The sequence below is a fragment of the Cebus imitator genome, unplaced genomic scaffold, assembly GCF_001604975.1.
Source record: "Cebus imitator isolate Cc_AM_T3 unplaced genomic scaffold, Cebus_imitator-1.0 Scaffold35, whole genome shotgun sequence".
Taxonomy (NCBI): Eukaryota; Metazoa; Chordata; class Mammalia; order Primates; family Cebidae; genus Cebus; species Cebus imitator.
The window spans coordinates 4,177,878-4,204,029 of record NW_016107350.1 but is presented as its reverse complement, the minus strand read 5'-3'; the positions used below and the strand labels follow the sequence as shown (position 1 = coordinate 4,204,029).

General features: G+C 33.8%; 1 protein-coding gene across 5 annotated transcripts in view; it reads right to left on the bottom strand.

Moving 5' to 3' along the window:
- CDH18 (cadherin 18) overlaps window positions 1-26,152 on the bottom strand; it is a 1,130,917-nt gene that overhangs the window by 514,445 nt on the left and 590,320 nt on the right. For 3 of the 5 annotated variants that reach the window (XM_017524646.2, XM_017524648.2, XM_017524649.2), the window contains exons 1-2: window positions 20,240-20,400; window positions 13,542-13,660 (exon numbers count right to left, since the gene is read on the bottom strand). The gene's annotated coding sequence lies outside the window, so the exon portion shown is untranslated. Of the gene's footprint in view, window positions 1-13,541; window positions 13,661-17,077; window positions 17,089-20,239; window positions 20,401-26,152 lie in introns of those variants that run through there. The other 2 variants (XM_037737122.1, XM_017524647.2) reach the window with 2 other exon arrangements.

Genomic DNA, 26,152 nt, shown 5'->3' with positions numbered 1-26,152 from the left:
TCGGTGTGCTAGAATTATAGGGATGATTTCTTAGATCTTGTTTATTCTGATAATTAGTGGGGAAAATACAAAAACTATACAATATGTCAACAGTTTCACTGTCCTGTAAGCTACATTTGTCCATAAGGTTAAATTTAAGGAGGAGAAGGGGAGAGGGAGGCAGGTAGAAAGAGATAGGTATGAGGTACTTGTGGGGATAGAAGTGCTACTAGACAGAGAATATAATTTCTTAGTGTATTGTCCCATCATGTCAATAAACAGCTACATCTATCCCAGCAACACTTCCATGACAGAGAAGGTATGCACACAGTATAACAGAACACACATTTTTTTTTCTTTTTCTACAATGAAAACAACATGTACTAAATACCAACAGATGGTATGTGGCTTTCATTAGAAAAAGGGCTTTCAGGAAAGAAAACAAATTAATTTTGTTGTGTGAGTCTGAACTTTGTACGACACATACTAATTTGATTCATATATAAAAATCATATATATTCATATATATAATTTGTTTAAAAGAATGAAAAAAAGGCAACAGAAAGATCATTTGGGAAACCTGGTTTATCAGTAGAGTTTATTGGTCATTAAAACATACTATATGCTGATTTCTGGACAGCAGTTCTGTTCAGATTATTTAATTCAATTATGATGAGATTAAAAATAATATATCCAATAATGTTCTTGCTCAGAGAGAAAAACATGTGACAATTTCATGGATATTAGTTAGGCTTCTAATCTTTAATCACTAAAAGTATGAATGCCTGAGAGAAGATTAAGAGCTCATAAATCTGGATAAGAAAGAGAAAAGTCTATCAACACTTTAATGTTACATCAGCTATCCACATAATTGTCTATTCCAATTAGATGTTATGGATTTGTTATTTTCTTCTATATCCAATACCAGAAGCATGGAGATGATATATTTAGCAAATCACCATATCAATCACATGGTATAAAGAAAGTAGCAAAATTGCTAAATAATTACATAGAAAAAACAATTCTTTTTCTTAATAAAGGGATTCTAGATGTAGAAAACTTTACTGATGGAAATTAGCTCAAATCCTGTTTTTCTTGGAGCAGATTTTCTTTCCAATAGTAAACTGCTAGTTATTATTTTCAAGAGTTATATGCATGCTTATTCACCTACAATAAATAATGAAGTCATAGATAAAGCATTTCACTTAACAATACTGATTAGCTCTTTTAAAGTCATTTCAGAATATTCTCATATTTTGAGAGTTTATTTTAAAAAAAACATAATAAAAGATGGCTATGTAACAAAAATTACAGTTATGTTGAATATATATTATTGTTAATGTAAAATATTAGTGAAAAAATGTACTAACACCAAACCAATTGATTAAAATTTATAGTACATCCAGACAATATATTTGCAACAAGACCAAGTCTAAGTGACATAAAAAAGAAAATAATAATTTCATGTTTTTTCTGAAGCAGTATAAACTATACTTAGGTTTAAAGGAAACAAAGGTTAAAAAAAAAACTGTAATAAAGGAAAGTGAGAATAAATGCTATAAAAGCTATTGTAAACTAAATAGGAGGTATTAAAGATATTGATGTGATAGTTACTTGATAAAGACATTTGCATCTAAATGATACATTAATTACAAAAAAAATTTAAATGGAAAGATATTAGAGGAGAAATATTCAATATTATTTTAGACTTTTGACCTTAAAGAAAGCATGGTGATGCCAATATTATAATTAGAAAAACATAGAAGATTATTTCAACTAAGAATGGAAATGATGATGAAACCTGTTTTACTGGGTGCCTTCTGTGTGATTCACACTGTGCTCTGTTCTAGAATCATAAAATTTTCATTCTTTTAGTTTGAGTTGTACACATTGTACAGATAGAAAATTATATAACTTGCCTGTGGTGATGTAAATCTTAACGTTACCAAGCTTCAAAACAGCTTGTGACTAATTCTAATGTTCATACTTACATAAAATCCTGTTGGTCTCAGAAAAATAAAAGAAGGCACGCATTTTCATCTACATCATAAGGAACAATGATACTTTTTGATCACAAAAGAAGCTGTCCTAAAGAGTTTATAAATTAACGCTTTAGTAGAGTAATATAAACATTTAAAAATCTAAGAATATTGTATATCCAATAAGTCTGAGGGATAGAACAGGATAACATAGTGGAGAAGCTCTGCTCATTGGTGGCAATAAAGGACCAGATTAGAGGTTAAAGGACAGAGCTAGATACATGGAGCTATAAAATTACATGAGTGATAACCATGAAAGTTGATGAGCTGAATAGGGGAGTGAGAAACAAGTCAATAGAGAACCATTGCGAAACACCTACAGCTCCAGTGCAGCAAGAATAAAAAAGGCTAAGAATGAAACAGACAGAAAGGAGCAAATTCATCAATGAATAAATTATAATAAATTACAGTATTAATATATATTATAAATATATATAATAAAAATATAAACATAAATGAAATAAGTATTTTCCTAAAATTTACTGATACTGCTATGGTACACTCCTCTTCATATTTATAATTTGTTAATAATAAATGTTATGCATTTCCATATTTGAAATAAAATTTAGCAGTGAGAGGATGTCCTTATCTTCAATATATATTTAAGCATGTTATACTTTTGCAGAACTATTTTTCATTTAAGATAACAAGTGAAAAATCAAAAATTTAAAATATAATCAAGTAAATTTGTATATTATATAGGAAACTCCTTAAGTTGTTATCCTAAGGTTTTGAAGGTATTACTATATTACATTTTCTTTTAAAAGGCTATGTAGTGTTGTGGGTAAATGGATGCCAACTATAAAACACCTAAATGAATAAATATTTAAATGCTAACTTCATGAGGCTCATGGGAATACAGTTCATAAGATTTTTTGAAAATCCTTGACAGAAAAATAATTATTAAGGCATTTATTTATACTGAAAAATAATATTTAATCTTTGAGATTAAATATTATTTTAAAAGTAATATTTAATCTTTGAGATTAAATATTATTTTAAATAATATTTAATTTGTCATACAAGACAAATTTGGGTGTTTTAAATTATAATGAAAAGAGAAAAAATTAGAATTTTAGTGAAGACTAACTTGTTGACATATGCAGATAATACAGAAAACTTTTAAAAAACAAACAGTGAAGGATATTTCCATTGGAGATGGAGTGATTCGATTTTACAAGAAAACAAAATAAAGTATGTGCAATGATTCTGTATTTCTTCTCTAACTGCTGGAGCATAAGTCATTCTTATTTTTAGATTTTATTCTATAGGAAATATATTTTTAACATGATGCCTTAAAAATAGCCCATTTTAAAGCAAATTAATACATTTTAACCCTAAGTAGAGCAAAACATGTTTATTGATAGAATGCTAGTCTATCAGAAAAATATGAAGTAAAATTCTGAACATTCAGGGTATATAACAGAACTGGTTACCAGTTTGCTTGTTCTCAAGTAAATATCATAAAAATAACATTTTTCCAGTATAAAAAAATCATTAAAATATAATCACTCAAAAATGACTTGTAGCCGGGCGCGGTGGCTCACGCCTGTAATCCTAGCACTTTGGAAGGCCGAGGCGGGTGGATCACAAGGTCAAGAAATCAAGACCATCCTGGTGAACATGGTGAAACCCCGTCTCTACTAAAAATACAAAACATTAGCTGGGCATGGTTGCACGTGCCTGTAATCCCAGCTACTCAGGAGGTTGAGGCAGGAGAATTGCCTGAACCCACGAGGCGGAGGTTGCGGTGAGCCGAGATCGCGCCATTGCACTACAGCCTGGGTAACAAGAGCGAAACTCCATCTCAAAAAAAAAAAAAAAATGACTTGTAATTTCATTTGTTCAAGAGCTAGTGTATAGGGTTGAATTCACACACATCACTTATAAATCTAATCAGCAAAAAGTCCAAGAAAGGTTTCGTTAGAAGCAAAGTTTAAAATGTATTACTAGAGCTTCACATACTCATTTGATTTATATATAGAAAGATAATATTTTTAAAAGAGTTAAATAAAGGAAACAGATCATTTGTGAAACTTGGCACATCAGTGGAGGTTATGGGTCATTAAAACATGCTATGAAACATACTATATCAAAGCCAAATATCGCATGTTTTTCACTTACTAATGGGAGCTAAATAATGAGAACATATGGGCACATAAAAGAGACCACCACACACTGGTACTTTTCAGAGGGTAAAGGGTGGGAGGAAGAGGATGATCAGGAAAAATAACTAATTGGTACTAGGCCTATTGCCTGGGTGATGAAATAATCGGTAAAACAAACCTCCATGACACAAGTTTACCTATGTAACAAACCTGAACTTGTACCTCTGAACTTAAAGGTTAAAAAAATAGAGAGTGAGAAAGAAATGTTAATCGAAGTGATCGGCCAAATGGTGCAACAATTTGGCTTCACCCTCCGGGTCTCCATTATGCCAGTAAGAACTACATATAAAGGGAAATCTATTCAAGTTTGAAAAAAACACAAAGGTGATTTCTGAGATCTAAACTACCATTCTTTGGTAGTTAATAACTATATTTGTACTAAGTACACAAGGATGATACAAAGAAACGGTGATATTCTTCTTTTGTCTCAATGGTGGCACTATCTTTAAATGGCATTTGGAGCCTGATTCATGTTTTAAATCTGATGAATGAAATAAATGAGCTTGTTTATTTTTAGCATAGCTTTTGTTTTTCTCATTTATATGTTACCCTCACAAGTTGCAAAGCAAAACTTGTTTCCTTAGTGTCTTGAAATATACTTTGTATATTGTATTTATATTGCATCTTATCATTCTAGTAGCAAAACTATTAAAGTAAATCAAAAATGTTAACTAAATGTCAAAAATTAGTAGGTATATAAATTCAGAAAGCTTTTCAATTTTCTATCATTGGAAGTCTGCATCAAAAGGGTAAAAGTTGTTTTCAAATAGTTAGAAAAATAAAGATGTTGCATTATAAATAAAGCAAAAGTGGCAAATTAAAACAATTGATTACTCCAGTTTAAGAGCATAAATGTTCACTGCATAATTCTTTCAAATTTTACTGTAGTTTTTAAAGATTAAAAATATAGTTTAGGGAATAACACAATGAGATATCACTACATACCTGCCAGAATGATTAAAATGAACAAGACTGACAATAAGAGTTTATCTCATATAATGGTATAAGGGCATAAATTAGTGGAACCACTTTGGAATATGATTTATCTTTATCTGTTAAAACTGAATTTATACATACTTTATAACAATTCTACTTACAATATATACCCAACAAAAAGGCACACATATGTTCTCCAAAAGTCAAATACGAGAATGTTGATAATTGTATTATTTGTAATAGTTTCTAATAAAAATAATAAATAGAATAGTAGTACTAGTAAACAGTAAATAGTATAGTAAATATACCATAAATTATCCATTCTACTACTGAAAGGTTTTGTGCCATTTCTGTTATTAACTATTTCAAGTAATAGTCAATGATATTCATTAATAATATAGTTAATAGTTAATAACAGAAATGGCACAAAAGCCCTTCAACAGTAGAACAAATAACTTGTGGTATATTTATACAATGGAATAATCTACAGCAATGAAAATGCATAAACAACTGATTCATTCCATAAAATAGGTGCTTTTAACAAAAGTAAGATTAAAAAGCTAAACACAATGGAAAAATACTGTATATTCTGTTTATATTAAATACAACAAGCAAATGCCATGTATACTGTTAGAAGTCAGGATAAAGAAGTTATATCTGTGGAAGAGAACAGGACTGTAAAATAGCAAAATGTAGGCTTCAGGAATTCAGGTAACATCCCATTTTATATAAGTTGTGCTTACCTGTGGATGTTCACTTTGTGGTATTCATGTGCACCCTAGTATCTATGTGTGATGTACTTCAAATTTATTTTCTGAGATATATTATGGGCTATGTGCCAGGGAATATCTTAAACCCTGGAAAGCCAAAGGTGTGTGAATGCACAATATCCTGGGTTAAAGAAGGCTTTTTTTCACTCGGGTGTGAGAAAAAAAGAAAGGAATAAGCTAATAAACACTACTGAAGAATGAAAATATGGGTTAGTGTGATAAAGAACTACTTTAGGAAAAAGGGATTTGTTTTTAATAGGATGAAAGGAGTATAAAGGACCAGAAGGTTACCATAGAGAAATATGAGAGAAGGACGTTTCAGACTAAAGGAATGAGCAAGTTCAACTGCTTAGCATATTTGAGGAGGGAAAACTATATAACGGTCATGTAATGAGCGTAGGATCAAGTTGGAGAAGGGTGCTAGATGAGAACATAAAAAGGTTTTGAGGTGATGGCAAGACTTTGGTTTCTTATTTTTCATAAGGTTGGGATCCTTGGAAGAGTTCTGAAAGAGAGGAACAACATCTACTAAATAATACTTGCAGGAAGTATTTGCTGATTGGCATATGAATATATGAATGATTAGAGGAGGATATTTGCTGATGCAAACTAACTGAAGGAAATTGTTATGGAAGAGACCATGGTGATTTGAACCGGTATGGTGGTAGCAAAGATACAAGTAGTGAAATATTTTTTAAATATTTTATGGGGAGAACATACAGGACCTGACAATGATGGGTGGTATAAGGGTGACAAATGTGTAAAGGATCTCTCTCTGTTTTCAGATTGGTATAAATGGGATCATTTACTCAGATGTCAGAAACATGTCATATCTGAATAGAGTAAATAGGTGGTAGTGTCTTCAGATATGTTTTAAAGATGGAAGTTTCCAGCAATTTGGGAGGCCAAGGTGGGCAGATCACTTGAGTTCAGGCATTCAAGACCAGCCTTGTCAACATGGTGAAACCTTGTCTCTACTAAAATACAAAACTTAGCCAGGTGTGGTCATGTGGCCTGTAATCCCAGCCACTCGGGAGGCTGAGGCAGGAGAATCGCTTGAATCTAGGAGGCAAAGGTTGCAGTGAGCCGAGATCACGCCATTACACTCCAGCCTGAGCTACAGAATGACACCTCGTCTCGAAGGGGAAAAAAAAAAGAAGTTTCCAAAGCACACTTATGAGAAGGGTCATTAGAGGGTGATAATTTGTTGATGAGGCTAATTAAGGAGGCAGGTCAGGGAGGGTATGGGGACAGAACTCTAAGAAGAAAGTGCAGATATAGCTGCATTGTCCTTCATTATAATTTGAACAGAGGCAAGAGATCAGAATATTGGTTCATATAGATTAGTGGAAGTGACATGAGCTTGTCACTGTCTCATTGATATAGCAAATTTATTTCTGAAATATGAAGCAAGCCCATCAGCTGGGGTCCAGGGTGCAGGGGGTGTGGGTGCTGGCCGGTGAAGGGCCATTATGGATGGAAAAGGACAGTTGAGAATGCTCCATTCTGACCCGGCTGCTTTTAGGTAAGTGTGCCCTGTAGGGTCGTCAGTAAACTTCTGCAACTCAAATTTACTCTTCTACAAAATGAAGTTAATAATACCTACCTACACTCTGGTGCAGTAGGCCAAGAAGGAGATTTTATATAAAAAATGATTACTACATATTGAGGTTCCATAAAAAACTGGCAGTTAACATGGTTGACTATGCATACACAAGTAAATTATAAATGATACGTTATATAAATATAATATTAACTGAATCAATACGTTTTATAAAAACCTGAGCTCAAAGTATCCATTTTTCTTAACTAATTTCTATGATTTTTTTTCAGTATACTGTGTCTCTACATGATACTTAACAAAAATTCTGTTAAATTTTAAAAAATTTTTGTACATTGAAACTGTTTTGCCAAAATGATATACTTCTAAATTTCATAAAACTGTAATTTTCTTATGTAGTTATTTTTAAATAAAATGCAATATATCAGAAAAAAATCAAGTGGTACTATATGAAAAATAAATACGAAGACAAGAAAGTAATGGGGTTTGTAGGAGAAATGTGTACTATAAAAGATAGCTGAATGAACATATTTTCAAGGAAAGGCAAGATCTAGTTTGAGGATTTAGTTAGGGCAGAAGGATCAATAACAATTAAACACAATTTGATTTGAAGCAATTGTTATTTTAAATATTTTATATCTCTAAGGAAATCAAATTTTTACAAATACTTTCTTGAAGTTGGTAACAAATAAGAGACATAAACACATATTAGCTAAGATCAAACTATTCTTGCAGAGTTTATCGATTAGAACAATCTGGCTATTCCATTGAGTTAGTGTGTTACTTTTTCATTTTAAATGTTTGGCATTTCTTTTAGTAAAAGAATGGGTACCATTTCTAGGATGCTGACAAAGTGTCCTAGTTTACTTCTTTCTGAAAGCACAATTTTACACTTGGAAGAGTCAGCACATCCAGGATGCTAATACCAAATTTAAGTGTTAAAAATACCTTTTTGCATACACGTTAAATCCTCTTTAGCACTGGACTGAAAATGGAGTGAGATGCTTTCTCAGAGAAACAAGCTATTCCTAACGGTTACATATTTCCAGAGTCACAGTCACACAGGAGCTGCCTCTGAAGTTGGCGAGAGCACCTCATCTGAAAGGGTGATTCATACTTAGGGAATTTCAATCCAGTGAAACTCACATTCTATTGATTCCTGTTGTTTCAAACTTCTTTTCCCTTTTATTACCTCAGTGAGTGTTAAATATCTCAAAGTATTCTTAATTAAATATTCATAAATTCTGCTTAAAAACTATGAAAAAAACTATTTTAAACTGTACTTTACATAATACATTAAAATGATCTAGAAAAAAAGGTATTTAGGTATCATAGACAATACAAAAAAAATCACAGACTCTGGCAATCTACATAATTACAGAAAAAAGAATTGAGGGGAAAAATAATTTCCTACACACACACACACACACACACACACACACACACACAGTGGACATGGTAATCAACTAATAGTTCTGACCTTTCAACAGTCTTGAAAAATCACTAACTGAACATGGTCAACTGCAACATTTCAGGGAAGAAATTTGGACTTACTGAGGGGTTTCAGAGAATAGATGGCTCTATTATTTAGGCATATCCTTTAGTAGTGTAAGGAAGGTAGACAGTCTTTGAAAAAAGAGGATTAATGAGGACTGGAGGGGATTGGAAGGATTAGAAAGACTGGTAGAATCCAGGGTGGTGGAGGAAAGAAAGAAGATTGTTAGAAATATAATGATATAGAGTTGAAAATAGGAAAACAAAAGAAAGAATACCTACAAATTTCAAAGGATAAGACTAACATGGCAGCATGACAGGATAGAAAGAAAGAAACGGGTGAAAATGAGTTAGGAGACAAAAATAAAGACATGAAAGCATCAAACTGATATATTGTTTTATAGAGATTTTAATGATTGAATATTAAGTAAGGATTAAGTAGAGTAGTATGGGTTAAATAATATTTGATTTTTAAAAAGCTGAATAAAATTAATGTATGCATGTTTACATATATATGTTTTTCAGATGTATGGAAAAATGTGTAAATGGATAAACAAAGTATTCATTTGTGGATATCCAATTTGTAGATATTTCAGCTTGGCGGGGATTGAAGAAAGGGAAATAAAGTATAATTTGATTTGCTACAATGAACACCTGTCACTTAAGAAATTAAAAGTACAGAAACAATAATTCAGAAAGTAAAACATGTAAGGGAAAAATACAATGGCTTTTCCCGCGTGTCAGAAATGAACACGTGACTGGGAGTTGGTTCTGCTTCTGAGTACCCAGCCAGGCTCTTTGGAAGCAGATCAGATGCTGACGTAATCTCAGCAAACCGGTGCTTTCACAGGCTTTGCACTTAGCTGAAGTTATTCCCCAATGCTTTGGCTCATTTGCATGTTTTTGCTTCCTAGAATTCAATTATTTGAATGAGACAGTCTGATAAAGAATACGGAAACTCAGATGAATGACTTGTGTCAGTGTTTCCAAGATCACTAATAAGCCAGATTAAAGAAGTCTGGTATATGTCACCCTATTTGCATACTCCATCGTGTCTAGGATTGTTTCACGTGCAGGTAGTCAAGTCATGTGACTGCTTTTAGAATCACATACTAAAGAGGGATTTTATAACCAGGTGTAAGCAAACAATATCCATGGGACATATTAAAGAAATAAATAAAATTCATATTAGCCAAATTAGATTATTTGCCTTAATCCATTATTTTTTTTTATACCATTGAAAATTTTTGACATTTTTCTATGAACATTTTCATAGGTGTTATGATTTAAACGTGAGATAGGGCTATGCAAGCTGAGAGGATAAATTTCTCCCTATTTTGCAGTTTAAAGAAGGTTAAGCAACATCGTAGTCACTTAGTTAAAAATTAGTTTGCTCAGTAAACACAAACAGATTTCTATATTCTCATTCTAAGCCAATCTTTGTTTATTATACCAGGTTACATTTTTTAATTGAGCTATAGAATATTTTATTATGATTTATTCTACTTTTTAAAAAATGACATTGTACAAAAGTTGAGTATTTCCTGCGCTGCAAAAGTAAAAAGCAGAGAGGGTAATATGTTTATTTTGCAACATATTCTATATTTTAATTTGTTTGTTGTTTGCATAGATGAATAATTGAATAATTTACCTAGAACTGTACAAAATAATTCAATACTATTTTAATCATATTTGGACACAGGAACTGGAAGTTCAATAAACTCACACAAACAGTAAGACCATATAATTACTGGAGATAAGAATATATTCATTAGGTAGGATAAATTGGTTTCTTTCATTAGGAATAAAGTGTACTTTCTTTTTAAAGAAACTAACATCTTTCAGGAAACTAACCTCTGGGTTTCATATGACTTTCTCACCAATTTAATTTTGAGCAATGTAAGAATTCCAGATCAATCATATAATTATTATAGATTAGATAACATTCTGTATTTCTCCTTGGAGAATTCATGTGATGTGCTGTTTATATAAACGCAAGAACTTCATATACCTCAATATGCTAGTTTTATTAGTTTCCTATTGCTGCTAAAAAAAAAACCACACATTTAGTGGTTTAAAGAAACAGTTATTATCTTGCAGCTCTGTTGGTAAGAAGTCTGACATAAGTCTCAACTGAGCTAAAATCAAAGTGTTAGTGTGGATATATTCTGTTCTAGAGGCACTAGGGGAGAATTCATTTCCTTTATCTTTTCCAGTCTCTAGACTCTGACCAAAGCACTTGGCCCTCTTCCTTCATATACCAAACCAGCAAAATTAGTTGAGCCCTTCTCACATGGGATCACTGTCCTCCTCCCTTCCTCACTCTTTCACTTTTAAAGACCCTTGGAATTACAGTGGGCCAGCCGAGTTTATACAGGATCATTCCCCTACTTTAGGTTCTCTGATTGGCAACCTTAATTTCATCTGCAACCATAACCCTCTGTTGCTATGTAATATAATCACAAGTTGCAGGGATTAGGATGTGAGCACCTTGGGGACCTTTCTTCTGCCTACCACACTAGCATTCAAGGTACTCACATGAAGCACTTAAACATTAATATGTTTGAAGTATTGTAACTTTGCTCATAGAGTGAGTTACAGAGCTACGTCACCTAATTTATCTCAGAATGTAAAATTCTGAGTGAAGCTTGAATGATAAGGAACTAATCAAGCTGATTATTGCCTCTTTAGATTAATAAACAGTGTGATTATAAAACCATTAGGTGATTGTTGGGGGGGATGGAATGTGTGTGTGTGTGTGTGTGTGTGTGTGTGTGTGTGTGTGTGTGTGTGTGTGTGTGTATGTCTTGGGATAGTTGTATGAAAGAATACTTTAATTGGCATGAACAATACTGAAATAATCTTGCAATATAGTAATGTAATATATTTGCTTAAATATCAGTTTCACAACTTACTAATCACCTCAGACATTCTGCTGAAACTGGAGATTTTTATCTTGGTTTCTAATGATTTATCTTGCACTTCAAAGTCTGGGCATAAATCACTAGGAAATGGCAAAGTAAAAACATACGGTCTCTTAATTGATATCTTGGCTGGGGGAAACTTCATATCTGGTCTACTTTTCCCTTATTATAATCATTTGTAAGATGAATTGGGGTTGACAGGAAACAACATTTTAAAAGAATAAGTGCTAAATGAGATATATTTTATGTTGTAAACTAGTCAGATCTGAAAAAGCAATAATTATCCAATTTAGGTAAACATAATAAATATAATAGAAGATAAGTGTATTGACTAATAAAATACACAGATGATTAAACCAGTAATTTGTGGCAATATTTGTTTTTGTGGCATCGAGAATGTTCCATTTGTTTCTAATATTGAACTCATATTGATGTAATAAAAGCCATCTATGACAAACCCACAGCTAACATAATGCTGAATGGGGAAAAGTTGAAAGCATTCCCTCTGACATCTGGAACAAGACAAGGTTACCCACTCTCACCACTCCACTTCAACATAGTAATGGAAGCCTTAGCCACAGCAATCAGACAAGAGAAGGAAATGAATTGCTTCAAAATTGGTACAGAAGAAGTCAAACTGTCACTGTTTGCTGATGATATGATTGTTTACCTAGAAAACCCAAAAGACTGCTTCAGAAAGCTCCTAGAACTAAAAAAAGAATTCGACAAAGTTTCCAGATACAAAATTAATGTATACAAATCAGTAGTTCTATACACCAACAGCAACCAAGCAGGGAATCAAATCACAAACTCAACCTTTTTTACAATAGCAAAAAACAAACAAACAAACAAAAAAAACCTTAGGAATAGAGCTAACCAAGGAGGTAAAAGACCTCTACAAGGAAAACTACATAACACTGCTGAAAGAAATCATAGACGACACAAACAAATGGAATCACTTTGAATATAGAATGAGTCCCATAAATATACACATCAGAAAAAGTAAGCAACTGTAAAAAGTTTTTTAAGGTGAACATTTTTATAATTAAGAAAATGAATTCTTTATACTTGAAATTTCCCCTAAATATATGTTAAATATATGTTCATATGTATTTGTGAGTTTCCGTTTTCATAATTTAAATGTATTTCAAGACCATGTCTTCCTTGAAATCCATCTTCCCAGGCTTCAAGACAATCTCTCACTGGAGCTTCCTCCTCCCACTATAGCCACTCTTTAGTTACATGTTTCTACACAGCTTTTCATCTATAGGTGTTCATTGCTCCAGTTCCTGGCCCTTGTGTCTTTAACATTTTCTCTCACATTCAGTCTCTTCACATGATAATATTTCATATAAATTTTTATTTTATCCCTGCAGCACACAGCTCTCCCTATAACTTCACAGTTGCATATTCCATCAACTCCATTTTATCCCCACATCTCAATCTATAAATGTTTAAATCTCAGGTCTTTATTTCTACTGTCTCTCTCCTTTTCCTGTCCAAGTCAATTCTCTTCAATTATTTTGTTTCTTAGAGAATATCAGTTGCATCCCTCTTATTGTTTAGGATACAAAAATCACAATTTATCCTTTACCATCTCTTTCCCTCTTCAGACTTATATCTTAAACAGTAACGCCAACTTTATTTTCATGATAAATACAGAATCAAACCTGTTCTCTCAATCTCCACTGCTGTCAATCTGCTGCAGACACCATCATCTCTCCTCAGAACTCTTGGGATAGATATGTAGCTGGCTCCCTGTTTCTGTTCTTGCTCCTCTTCAGTCTATCTGCAACAAGGGCAAGAGTTTCTTATTGAAATATACATCAGATAATGTCAACCCTCTGCTCAGAATGATCAAATAATACCCATGCTCTTGTAGGAAAAATCCAAGTACTTATAGAAATTTACAGAATCTACACATGATCTGGTTTCTATTATTTCTTAACATTTTCACCTCCTATATGCTATTTCTTAGTTCATTTGGTGCTTCCATAAAAAAAATACCACAGACAGAATAATTTATAAAGAACAGAAATTCATTTTCTTACACTTTATTTTCTTACACATTTCTTACAGAAATTTATTTTCTTACACATTTCTTACAGTTCAGCTGTAAGATTAAGAAGTCCTGGATTGAGACACTGGCATATGGTGAGGACCCTCTTGCTGGGTCTTCATGTGGTGGCAAGAGAAAATGAACCCACTCCCAAAAACCCTCTTAATAAGGGCTGTAATTCATACCCTCATGACCTCAGCACCTTCCAAAAGACACCACTTCCCAATACTGTTGCATTGGAGGTTAAGTTTACAACACATGAATTTTGGGGGACACATTCAGACCATAACACTCCATTTCAGTTACTTCCCTCATCTCGGCTCTTCTTGTTATGTGTCAAATAGGCCAGGTGTGCTCCTTCCCTAGGACTTTTGCACTTGCTTTTCACTCTCCCTGGAATATGATTCCTGAGGTATCAACATGGTTCATATCCACACTTCCTCCCAGTCTTTATTCAAAGTATTCTTCTTAGTAAGGGCTTCCTAGCCAAATAGATAAGATATCAAACCATCTATCTCTTGACAATTTTTTTTCTGCATCCCTTTGCCATGTTTTCTCTTTAACAATTTTCTACAAATACTATAAAATATTAATTACACCCGTGTTTACCAGCTTTCTTCCCAAATAGATTGCAACCTCCATGAATAAATAAATATAAACTAATATAAACTTTTAATTTACTATGTAACAGGTAAAATATAATTCAATATGTAATTGGACTTCGTGTCTTAAAAATATAACAAATTTCTACAAGTAGAATTTTAGTTACAAAAGTAAAAACTTTACTGATTGGTCTTTGGGAACTGGTTTACTTTACAATATCAATCATACAAGCCTTTCCCATGTATTACTAAACTAAATAGAATAAATGACTCAGAAAGTGGGTCCTCCATAACATCAAAATTAACTACAACCAAAATATATTTTCATATATGCTGTCATGTCTTATTCAAATTATATCACATATCGTACCTAAAAACTACTAATGATATATTAAAAAAATAAAGATAATGTAAACAATACAGAAAAATCTGGGAAACTCACATTTTTCTCTCAAAACAATTTTTTTTGAAAAAAAATTTTAAAAATCATAGCCTACATAAACTCTAGTATGGAGCTTAATAAATTATATTTAATTGCCATGCATTTATCTTTGTTCAATTCAAATTATTAAATTGATTTTAACTTATTAGGGAGTTTCTTCATTTTTGTGATATTTTTATTTCCTAATTTATTTGCAAAAATTTTATATAAGGGAGTCTACTCTTTCCTATCTCTCACAATGGGCTGCAAATTGCTTTTTAAAATTGATAGACTGCAATAAAGAAAATGATAGACTGATTTTCACTTCCACCATGTAAGTAAATGTTTGATCATAACTGTGTTATTCAATGGATTAAAGTGGCATCCTATCTCATTTATATCACATAGGTAACTGTGGATCTAGCTTTGATATTTTAATTTAAAATACTTTTAAACTCAGGTAGACTAAAACTAACTGGATCAAATGAAATTATCAGTAATAATTAATTATGCATAGTTACATATAAGTCATAAATAAGGCATCTGTATTAATCCCTAAAGGCCTCAAAATATGGCAATAAATGCGTATTTGAGAATCCTTATAATCATCTAAACATAATATGAAATAGAAATGATAGTTGAATTCCCTTTCAATGGAGGCATCTGTACATCTTGAATTTATTTAACCAGCAATTCATCTATCACATTCCATGTGCTTTGAGTACAATCTTGAATAAGACATAGTCCTGGCATTGAAGACACTGATTAAAGCAAATATTTCACTCAATATTTTTTGGGATCAAACTTTGTTCATTTTGTTCTCAGAACTACCAAGAAATGTTCTAAATGTATGTGGCCCAAAAATGTAGGAATTTATATATCAGAACTTTCTAGTATCTACAGAAGCAACATCCGAGCATGTCAGGGTGGACTAGGGCCAATGCTCCTCTTACACCTGTTCCTACATTTCTTCTCTATCTATTCATTTTCCCAGAAATAGCTTCCTGGAACATGGACCACACTTAAAAATCAAAACACTACCAGCAGTGATAGAGGTTTTTAATTATTTAACTTTGTTGGCCTTCTCTTTGTCATTTAAAAATATTGTAATAAGGAATTATTTAAATAAATGTTAGTATATCTATGCAATCATATGCACTAATCAAAATGCATAATACTAAATATGGCAGGGACAACCACTAATTCAAAAGTACCTTGACCTAATGAGTGATCTGTAAACAAATGGATGTCTTTAACATTGAACTAAGCATCAGACCTATGCCTAATGGCACACTAGACTCACAAAATCATGTATCCTCTCCATTATTCACATGGAAGACAAACATACTATAAAATTAGTTACATGTAATATTATGAAATTGTATTTATTTTATTTAAGTAGATATCTGTGCACATGTGTTTCTGTGACTGTATGCCTCTCTATATCACTATATCTTTCTAAATTATATACGTAATTTCAGTTATGTGTGTATATATATATATATCTCCATATTGATCTATTCATTGAAAAATTATTCTTAAAATATATACAAAACATTGGTAACGGTTACTGTTTAAGAGTAAATCTCAAGTCACATTCTATGTTTTCTATGTCTACATTTTTACAACAAATTGTAAATGTGGATAATGTGAGGAAGTATGGAAATAAGAAAAATAATTGAGGCATATTCATAATCTTAAATCATAGATTTCAAATTTTAGATTTCAAAATATTATAAATTTAGATGTTCACTTTCATCCATGAAAATAATGTAACAGAGAACAGTAACCTTTCTTGTAGATGATGTTTAACCACACTAGAATAACTGAAAGGCTTAGCATGCTTAATCAATTCTGATCAAACCAATCACCAAAGACATTGAATCCATGATAATTTACCAACATTAGTGTAGATCTTTACAAATTGCAAGCCATTATAAAACCTTGTATGTTGGATTTTTACACCTATTATCATTGCCTTTTATGGATAAAGAAAATGGTCTGCAAATTGGACATGCATGACACATTAATCCATGACAGTATCCACCTTCTGCCATGTCTTCAAATCATTAAGCTCAGTTGTTTTCCACTGTGCTACACATTACCGCCTGTCTACAACTGTACCTTTTAAATCAAAATGTTTTCATTTTGAGGCTTCTGGAGGCTTTAAACACTAGAAAATACTGCAAGCACATAGAATAACTAGAGTGAACACTCCCTCCTTACAACCCACACATATACAAACTCCAGAAGTATAATAGTAGAAGCAATGACAGAGAAGAGAGAATTCATGTCTTTTATTCATTATTTATATTAAAGGATCATGTGAAAAAAATTGAAGTGATATTTGTCTTCAACCTCAACATTTATACTATCTGTCAGTTTTCATTTCCTCTTATCCCCAAAATATTAGCATATGATAATATAGCACTCATCTCTCAGTTTACTGGCAAGATCTTCCACAGTATTGTATGGGGGATCTATTAAAACATCTATGAGTTGATGATCAATTCATGATCAAAGCAAAAGGAGGGGATTTATCTGCAGAGCACCCAAAACTGTACTGAGCAGTTGCCTACTCAAACAGCATGCGCATGAACCTTCTTCTGTATACATCCTTTCAGCTTAGAGCAGTGGTTCCCACTGAGTGGTTCTCAAAATTGCACTGAGCACCTGGCTCTGAATGCAATTTTACACCCTCCCCAGGGGATAGTTAACAATATATGGAGAAATTTTTTATTGACACAAGTTTGAGGTGCTACTATTGGGATCTAGTGGGTAGAGAATAGGTATGCTACTCAAGAGCCTACAATACACAGAAAAGTCCCCCACGAGAATTACAGAGCTCACAATATCAATAGCACCAAGGTTAAGAAGGCTGAATCTAGAATGTAGTCCTATAGATATGTATAATGCAAGAATAATGAAGGCATACAATTAAGTACATTAGGGCTTGAAGTTCTCTACTAATTAAAAAAGAAAAAAGAAAAAGAACACCATATACATGCTCTGTCTTTAATGTCTCAATCTCTCTCATTCTTCACCAGACTTCACTGTGTCAGATCTATAGATTCAAAAGAACTAAGTTTTTCCTGGTCAATAAGTTCAATATGTTTTATCCTAGCTCTGTTGAAGTGTTAAATGCATCTTTAGAGACTGAAAGGCAATTAAGTCAGGTTGCAGATGCTTAATGTATACTTCTGTTCAATAAGTTAAATACAGGACTGTTGGAACACAAAATTTTGCAAACATGTGGTCTGTATTCATCAGACTACAAAAATCAATGCAAAGCATAATAATGCTATTTATGTCAGCCAATAGGACAAAAAGTACTTTATATTTCCTATATATAGCAGCTTTCATCTAAATAATGCATAAAGTTGGAATAAATGACTCATTTTCACAAGTCCACTATATCTATTTGAAATCACTCATTGAGAGGAATAATAATTTCCAAACTGCACAATGGATGGACTTCATTCTAGCACTGGTTGCTACTGCTCATGCTTGTGACTGCTATTGCTAATTATAATCAGCCTGCACTGGATACAGTTACAGCTAGAGTTTCCTGACACTCAGTGTCCTTTCACTATTCTCTTCTCCTTTGCTACTGAGTTATCTTCAGTTGGGCATATCTGTTGCCTGTATAATAGCCAATGCTCATTTTCTACCTCCCATTGTTGACAGATAGGCAATCAATCTTGACCATTGGTGTCAGTTCCATTTTGTTTGTTGGTTTGGTTTCTTAAGTTGGCTATCTCCGAGAAAAAGCATCAGCAGTATGGTTAATAAAATATCCACCAAGGCCCACTAAGTGAATGTCTTATGAAGGAAGTACATGGGTTGAACTGTACCAGGTTAATTTATTATTAAGCTATCCAGAATTAAATAAATAACAGAAGGCTTGAGGGAAACTGTAATCATAATTGGTGATAGGACCAGGGTGTTACACAATGAAACTAATTATCCACTAGTATCACATCCTACCTTCTTCCTCCCACATCCCAACAAGGTATATATAAGATCTAGGCTGGACCTCAAACTCTTGATTTAGAATTAAGCATTTACTCTCATAAGACAAATACACTAAAATAAAAGAACAATTATTGCAGAAGCAAAGCGCCCTGCTTTGAAAAATCTGTGGGTGATCCCAGAGTGAAAAATAAAGGTTTGAAAACACAGTCAGAGCCTGTAGTTAGTGTTTTTGGCTGAATAACAGAATCTTTCTCTGATCTGTCTCTCGGCTCAAAGCAGTGATGCCATCACCTGAGCTAACCGAAAACCATAACACTTTTAGCTAAGATTTTTATTTTATTTTTTCTCGACTTCCAACAGGGAAAAAGCAAAGCACATTTATTCTTGATGACATCATGAAATGCAATGAGACATTAAAATAAAAATATTTTAATAGCCCTAGCTAATAAAATTCTATTTTTTTCACCTGTTACATATGAGAGGTTTGCCTGAAGCCACCTCTGTACACACAACACACACATACGCATAAGGCATAATTTTAACTTGAAGACATAAAAATTATGACAAAATGATAGTTATTTCCACACTCAAACAAGAAGTTAAGAAAGGGAAATGAATGAGAGTTAACAAACATAAATAAAGTGTGGTCCCGATCACAGGAGCCTACCTAATTTTTTTTCATGCATCATTTATAAGTGCCCTTTAAAAGAAGCAAAAGTTTCATCTTAAGCTTTAATAAGCATTTAAGGAAGGGATTCGTGGGTAGAAAAAAATAAATGAAAGAAGAAAAATGAGGCTTGTCCTGCTGCAGTTTGGGTGCTCAGAAATCACGTAATTTTAGAGGATACCAGAAAGGCAGTAATTTTAAAAAGCACTATCGAAAATTCAATTTCAGTGCTCCTGTTTCTGTTCTGACCATGCGTCCCTCACTTTTGCAGACAGACATAAATGACAGCTTATACTGATGCCATCCCTATTCCAATGTGCCTTGCAGAGTATCCTTCCAACTTCTTCAGGGAAGACAACAGCACAGCCACAGATAAACATAAACAGACACGCAGCTGGTTCGGAGACTCGCATTCGATAGGCTCTCCGGCAGCATTCCTGCATAAGAAAATCCAAACGCACCCCAGCGAGCAGGCAGCCGGCATTAGCGACAACTTTCCCCTTAGCCCTCCATCCTGTGCAGCCCCTCTGAGAGGAAGGTTTCACCCCAGTCTTGTTTAGACTCAGGACTGGGTAAAGCAGCCCCGCTGTACGCAAACATATTCATGTCCCTACAGAGTAAAGTGTCATTGATTGAAGCCTTACCTTGGCTGACTTGCCCTAACTGGTGGAAAGGAACTTAAATTAAGAAGCAAAGAGGGGACTTTCCCAGGGCTCCGGGCACAGCTGCTCGCGGTCCTCGGCAAGCCCAGACTCAGCTCCGCGCACCTCCAGCCCCGGGCTCCGCGGCTGGGCTCTGCAGCTCCCGAGCGCGCCTCTGATTGGCTGGCGGCGCCTGCCGGCCTGATGCTGCGCTCTCCGGGTCTCTCCTCCTTCCTCTCCTCCCCGGCTCTCCTCTCCGCGGCTCCTGCCCCTTCTGCCTCCTTCTCCCCCGCCCCCCCGCCCCCAGCCTCCCATCGCGCATACTTTTGGGGCTGCACAAATTCCACAGCACGCAAGACGGCCACCTTTCAGCCCCCTCAGCAAGGTCATGTGGGAAACAATTCAGCGCAGACTACTACTCCTAAATAAAATCCCTGCTCCAAAGGCATCATCTTGAGTATCACATCACTTGAAAAATGACGGCCGGGACTCCGTGACAGTTTAGACCATCAATTCTCCGCGGGGGGCAGGGGAACCTGGGGGGCGAGGGGGGGTTGACTGTCAGCATCTGAGTGGGAGTATCCACCGGGAGGGAACCAGGAAATTAGGCAGGGCAGGCGCTGATGTGGCAAGCTGGTAATAAATTTTCATATTTCCGTGCAAAGTCGTCACAGCCTGCTACACATTCAACTGCTGGCTCATTCATCAGTGATCCATAGTCCGGTGGTAGCCATGAGATTTAGCTTGAGTGATGTCCTTTAACGCCTGAGCCCAAAGTACTCAAGGTATGTAGGGTTTATATCAGACAGAGCTTCCTCTTGGAGGTCAGCATTTATAAATGTGGAAATGAATAGGAGCTGCGATGCCTTTCCAACCCCCTTTGCTTATGCCAGGAAACCTAACACACACACACAAACTTCTCATTTCTTACGACTCCAGAATAAATTAAATCGATTTGCAATGTACATAGCTTTTGATAACAGGGATTTCAGGTCTGACGGGCTGCATTCAAAATTGATGTGGACAGCTGAAACAACTTTAGTACTTTCTCCCTGCACGAAGTCACCCACACTCACCCATTAAGAACATCAAGCACCCTCACAAAGTAAACAAGTGTAGGAGTTTATCTAAATTGAATGGCTATTCTAAGGGTCCCTTGGCAGATATATTAAGAATTGTACAAGACGCTAAATTATTGCAAACACTAAGAGAAAGAGATTACTTTTTCTGCTTAGTTGATAAAACTACAAATGCCCAGATTCAGAGGTTGTAAGGAACAAAGACTTAAGCATAAGATAGGTAGAGTAGATATATAAAAACTCTGCAGGCCAGAAGACATGGATTCCAATCACAGCTGGGACGTACCGTTACACCTGAACTTGTGTAAGCCTTTACCTTTCTCTGAGTCTCAGCTGGCTACTCTAAAACCTGGAAGGCAATCCTCACTTTAGCAGGTCTTTGTGTTGATTTAAAAAATCTGTATACTTGTTTGAACTTAGGAAAAAGCTTTCGGTAAGGGTTATATAACTTCTAGTTGCCCCCCTCGTTTCTTCTTCCCTGGGAAAGGTCAAAGAGGTTGAGAAGATAAGGTAAGCTGTATTTCCTGGAAGTTTAAAGGGGCTGAGAGTGAATGTTTGAATCAGCTAAAGTTACATTTGGCTGTTTTGCTTGAGTGATGTGAAATGTGAAAGGATTTAATTCGATTTAGTTTTCAAAGACTAAACAAACAGAAGCAATGAGGTAGAACAGGAACTGAATCATTTCTAGCTGGGAAGAAATTACACATTTCAGTGTTTTGTTGCTCTTAAGAAGACATTAGAAGTCAGAATTTGGAAATTTCCAAAATTTAAACTTTTAGAAAAAAAAAAAAAAGAATAAAAACAGCATCCAGATAATGTGCCAGTATTATATTGTGTACTATATATTCTTTCTTATGCAGCTACTGTTTTAAAATGAGGGATTCTCCTTGTGTAGTGTCCAGACACAAATTCTAAATTTATTTTTGTTTATTGAAAGAGGTATGAAAGAGAATACATTTCCAAAATTTCTATGTGGATGAAGCCCTGAGTTGCCAAAGAAAGAAATAGCTATAAAAAAATAAAAGGGATAGAAAAAGAAATTTCCAAGTCTTTAAGAGTTCACATAGTTTAATTTTTAAAATTCATGTTATAACATTCTCTAGAAAAGCCAAACTGTTGATTTGACTGCCTCTAGTTGAATGAAATAAAATGTTTGCCAGCTTGCTACTGAAGCAGTGGCTGAGACACAAACAATGAGCATCCTAGGGACACACTTGAAAACAAAACCTGTTTTTGTAGCCTTCCTTGCTGGTTTTCCCTGGATAAGACCATAATAAGTGCATCCAGTGGACAGTCGTAATGGAAGTCAACAGGCACTGGCTCCCGAGTGCAATGGCATGCAGAGGGAATTATCAACACTGCCAAACAGTACAATCCATTTCTGGAAAAAGAATCTATTCATCAAGGAGGAATATGTATCTATGAAACCACACTCAGAATAAGGGATCTAGATTCTCCATAATCCCAATGGTGCAATACACACTGGATTTAAATGGCTTCTGGAGTTTGGCATTCTGAAACTTCCAATTATCCCAAGCCATTGAAAAGTGGACCTGTCAGCCACTTAGTGCATCTGTTGTATTTTCAGTTTAAAAAAAAAAAAAAAGAAGAAGGAAACAAGTGAACCAATGTGGAACGTGCTGGTTAGGGAAATCCAGGTGGTAGGCAGGTGCTTGTTTTCTCTTTATGTCAAAGATTACTTCAAAAAAATGGACAGTGTATCAGTTAGCAGAATTTATTACAGAACTAATCTATGAAAGTGAAAGCATGGACATTTCTGATACTGAATTCCCACTTGTGTTACCTTGAGAGAGTTATTAGAATCATTTTAGCTGGTGACAGAGAAACATCCAACACACGATTGATGCTGGTCAGACTATAGAACCTGGAAAGATAAAATTGTCATGCTAAATTGTGATCGTTTTCTGAGAGAGAGCCTCAAAAATTATCTCTTTAGATGTCATCTAATGCTCAATTTTACCCTGGAAATTTAGCAAGCTATGTGATGTTTCCAAACCTGGATACGAAAGCAACGTAAAGGAAATTTAGAGCTGCCTCTTGCTGTAATTCGGCTTTTACAGCAGTCAACTGCAAAAACATGGTGAATTGGCTCCTTAACAGCTTTATTGAGATATCATTGGCATAAAAACTATCATATATTTAAGGTATGCCCTTGATATTTTGATATACATATGCAATGTGAAATGATCACCACCTTATAACTAATTAACCTATCACCTATATGTAGTTACCATTTTTGTTTACAAGAATGATATCAAAATATGTGATCTGAAATTTATGTAAAGAGCTAGTAAAATAATATAAAGCAATAAGAAATTTCTCTGCAACTATTTATGTGTTTGGTTAGCAAAAATTACAGTTTCTATATTTATGTTAAAAGAACAAAAAAGAAAACAAATTGATAAAAGAAAGTGATCTCTATACAATATAAGATGACCTAATGAAGTTAAACTTTACTAATTCTGTTATCTCACTTCAGTTGAAGAACTGCAAAGTACTAACATAACTTTAATGCAGAAATGAAAGACATCTATCAAGAAGGTTTCAAAGATAACCATATGTGCAATTAATTCTAAAAAAGGAGCATATTCTTTATTCATACTATAATAATAATAATTAGATCCATGTGTTCACTCCTTAGATTTTTCTTCAGTGCATGTATAATATCAAAGAACCAGTGAGTTTTTTGTCTCTTAAGTGGTAGTACGAATAATTGACAAAGCAAAAGGTAAAACTCCTCAATTTCTATTACACATGTATTTTATTTCTGCAAAACAGATCACTGCTGTCCTACAGATGATGAAATAAGGACACTAAGTTCCAAAATAAATGAAAATTTAATAGATGATGGATTCTAGTTTTAAGAATTAAAATAGAAAATATAAAGTACATGACAGAATTTTAAAAAAACGTTCAACTACTATTGGTAAACTGAGGATCTGGTGAGAATAAAGCAGTACAGAAATTACTAGAGTCAAGCAAATATTTTCCTAACTTTCAAAACTGAATGCCTATGGAGTCTATAAATTAGAAATTATTGAACTAAATGTAGAAAGTGGAAAAGGTATAAGATGACTTATTAAGGAGATGAGCAGGCCACTACGAAGAGACAACAGTGGGACCACCTGGGTCTGCATTACATTGACAAGTCAGTCATTCCAGAAAAATGCCATTTCTTTCTATTTCAGACGTGCAAGGCTGGAAATAGAAAAAATACATATGATATTGTATTCTCTACATAATCATCGTAGCCCTCATGATTTCATTATAGGCCATACAGATAATTTTAAGTACAATTTTTGGGTGTTGCTACTGAGTAGGCAACTACCTATGTATGTTTGACAATGTCCAAGTGCTTACTCAGCGAAGGTTTCCAGTAGAGAGCTGTAGAGCTCCAGTTCCAAACCTGCCCTGAAACTGGCTTTTGTCAATACCATGAACAGCAAAGTCATTCATAAGGAAATGGTTCCTTAACAGAAGCCAGTATATTCGGGTGAAGAACTAGAAATTTCATCAAGGATCTCGAAAAACTTGAGTGATATCTCAAATATAATGAAGTAGAAATTTCATAGCTGGATCCCAACATATGAATGTATTAAATATAAGGTAGTGGGAATAGTCTTAAAACCAAAACTTGTGAATATAACTTGCATATTTTTACTGACAATAATTTCAGTACAAATCAATTATGTGACACAGTTATTAAAAGTGTAAATGTCAATTTAGACATCCTTAATAACAGCAAAGCACCACAATGAATGTGGGTGCTATTACTTTCTCTAGACTATTAAAGACAAACTCCAAAAATATTGAGAATTTACTTGGAATATTGTATTTTAAGATTATAGCTAAATCTATTGGTTTTAATTAATTTATATTTTTGTAAGCCCTGCCAGATTGCATTCATTCAGCTGAAAAAGCTGATACCATCTGTAAGTCCTCTGTTTTCCTCACCACTTGAACTATACCTATTCCTTGCTTTTTCTGTAGCCACCACTACCTTATTCATCTTTCAAGATTCAGAAACAAAGAATACAGCTCAAGGAACACCTCCTCTTAGAAAGCATTTTCTCCAACAGTTTTAAGTAGCCTCTATATTTTTAGGCTAAAAAATACATTTAATAGTCTGCTGATATTCCATTTTAGCAACTAGTATTATAGTTAGAAGAGGCGAGGCATAAGAATTAGGGGCACAACATCTGGAATGCTTGTATAATATCAAAGAACCAGTGAGCTTTTTTGGCTCTTAAGTGGTAGTATAAATAATTGACAAAGCAAAAGGTAAAACTCCTCAATTTCTATTACACATATATTTTATTTCTACAAAACAGATTGTTGTTGTACTACAAATCATGAAATAAGGCCACTAAGTTCCAAAATAAGTGAAAATAAAATAGATGATGGATTCTAGTTTTAAGCATTAAGATAGAAAATATAAAGTACGTGCCAGAATTTAAAAAGAAAAAATTCAATTACTGTTGGTAAACTGAGGATTTGGTGAGAACAAAGTAGTACAGAAATACTAGAGACAAGCAAATATTTTCCTAACTTTCAAAACTTAATCAATATGGAGTCTATAAATTAGAAATTCTTGAACTACAGGTAGAAAGTGGAAACATTGTAAGATGACTTATTAAAGAGATGAGTACATATAATAGATGTGTATATATCTATATGTGTGTACATATAGATACAGATATAAACATATATACACATAGATATGGATATATAAATACACACACACACATATATATACATATACATATATATACATATGTATATGTATATATATGTGTGTGTGTGTGTGTGTGTGTGT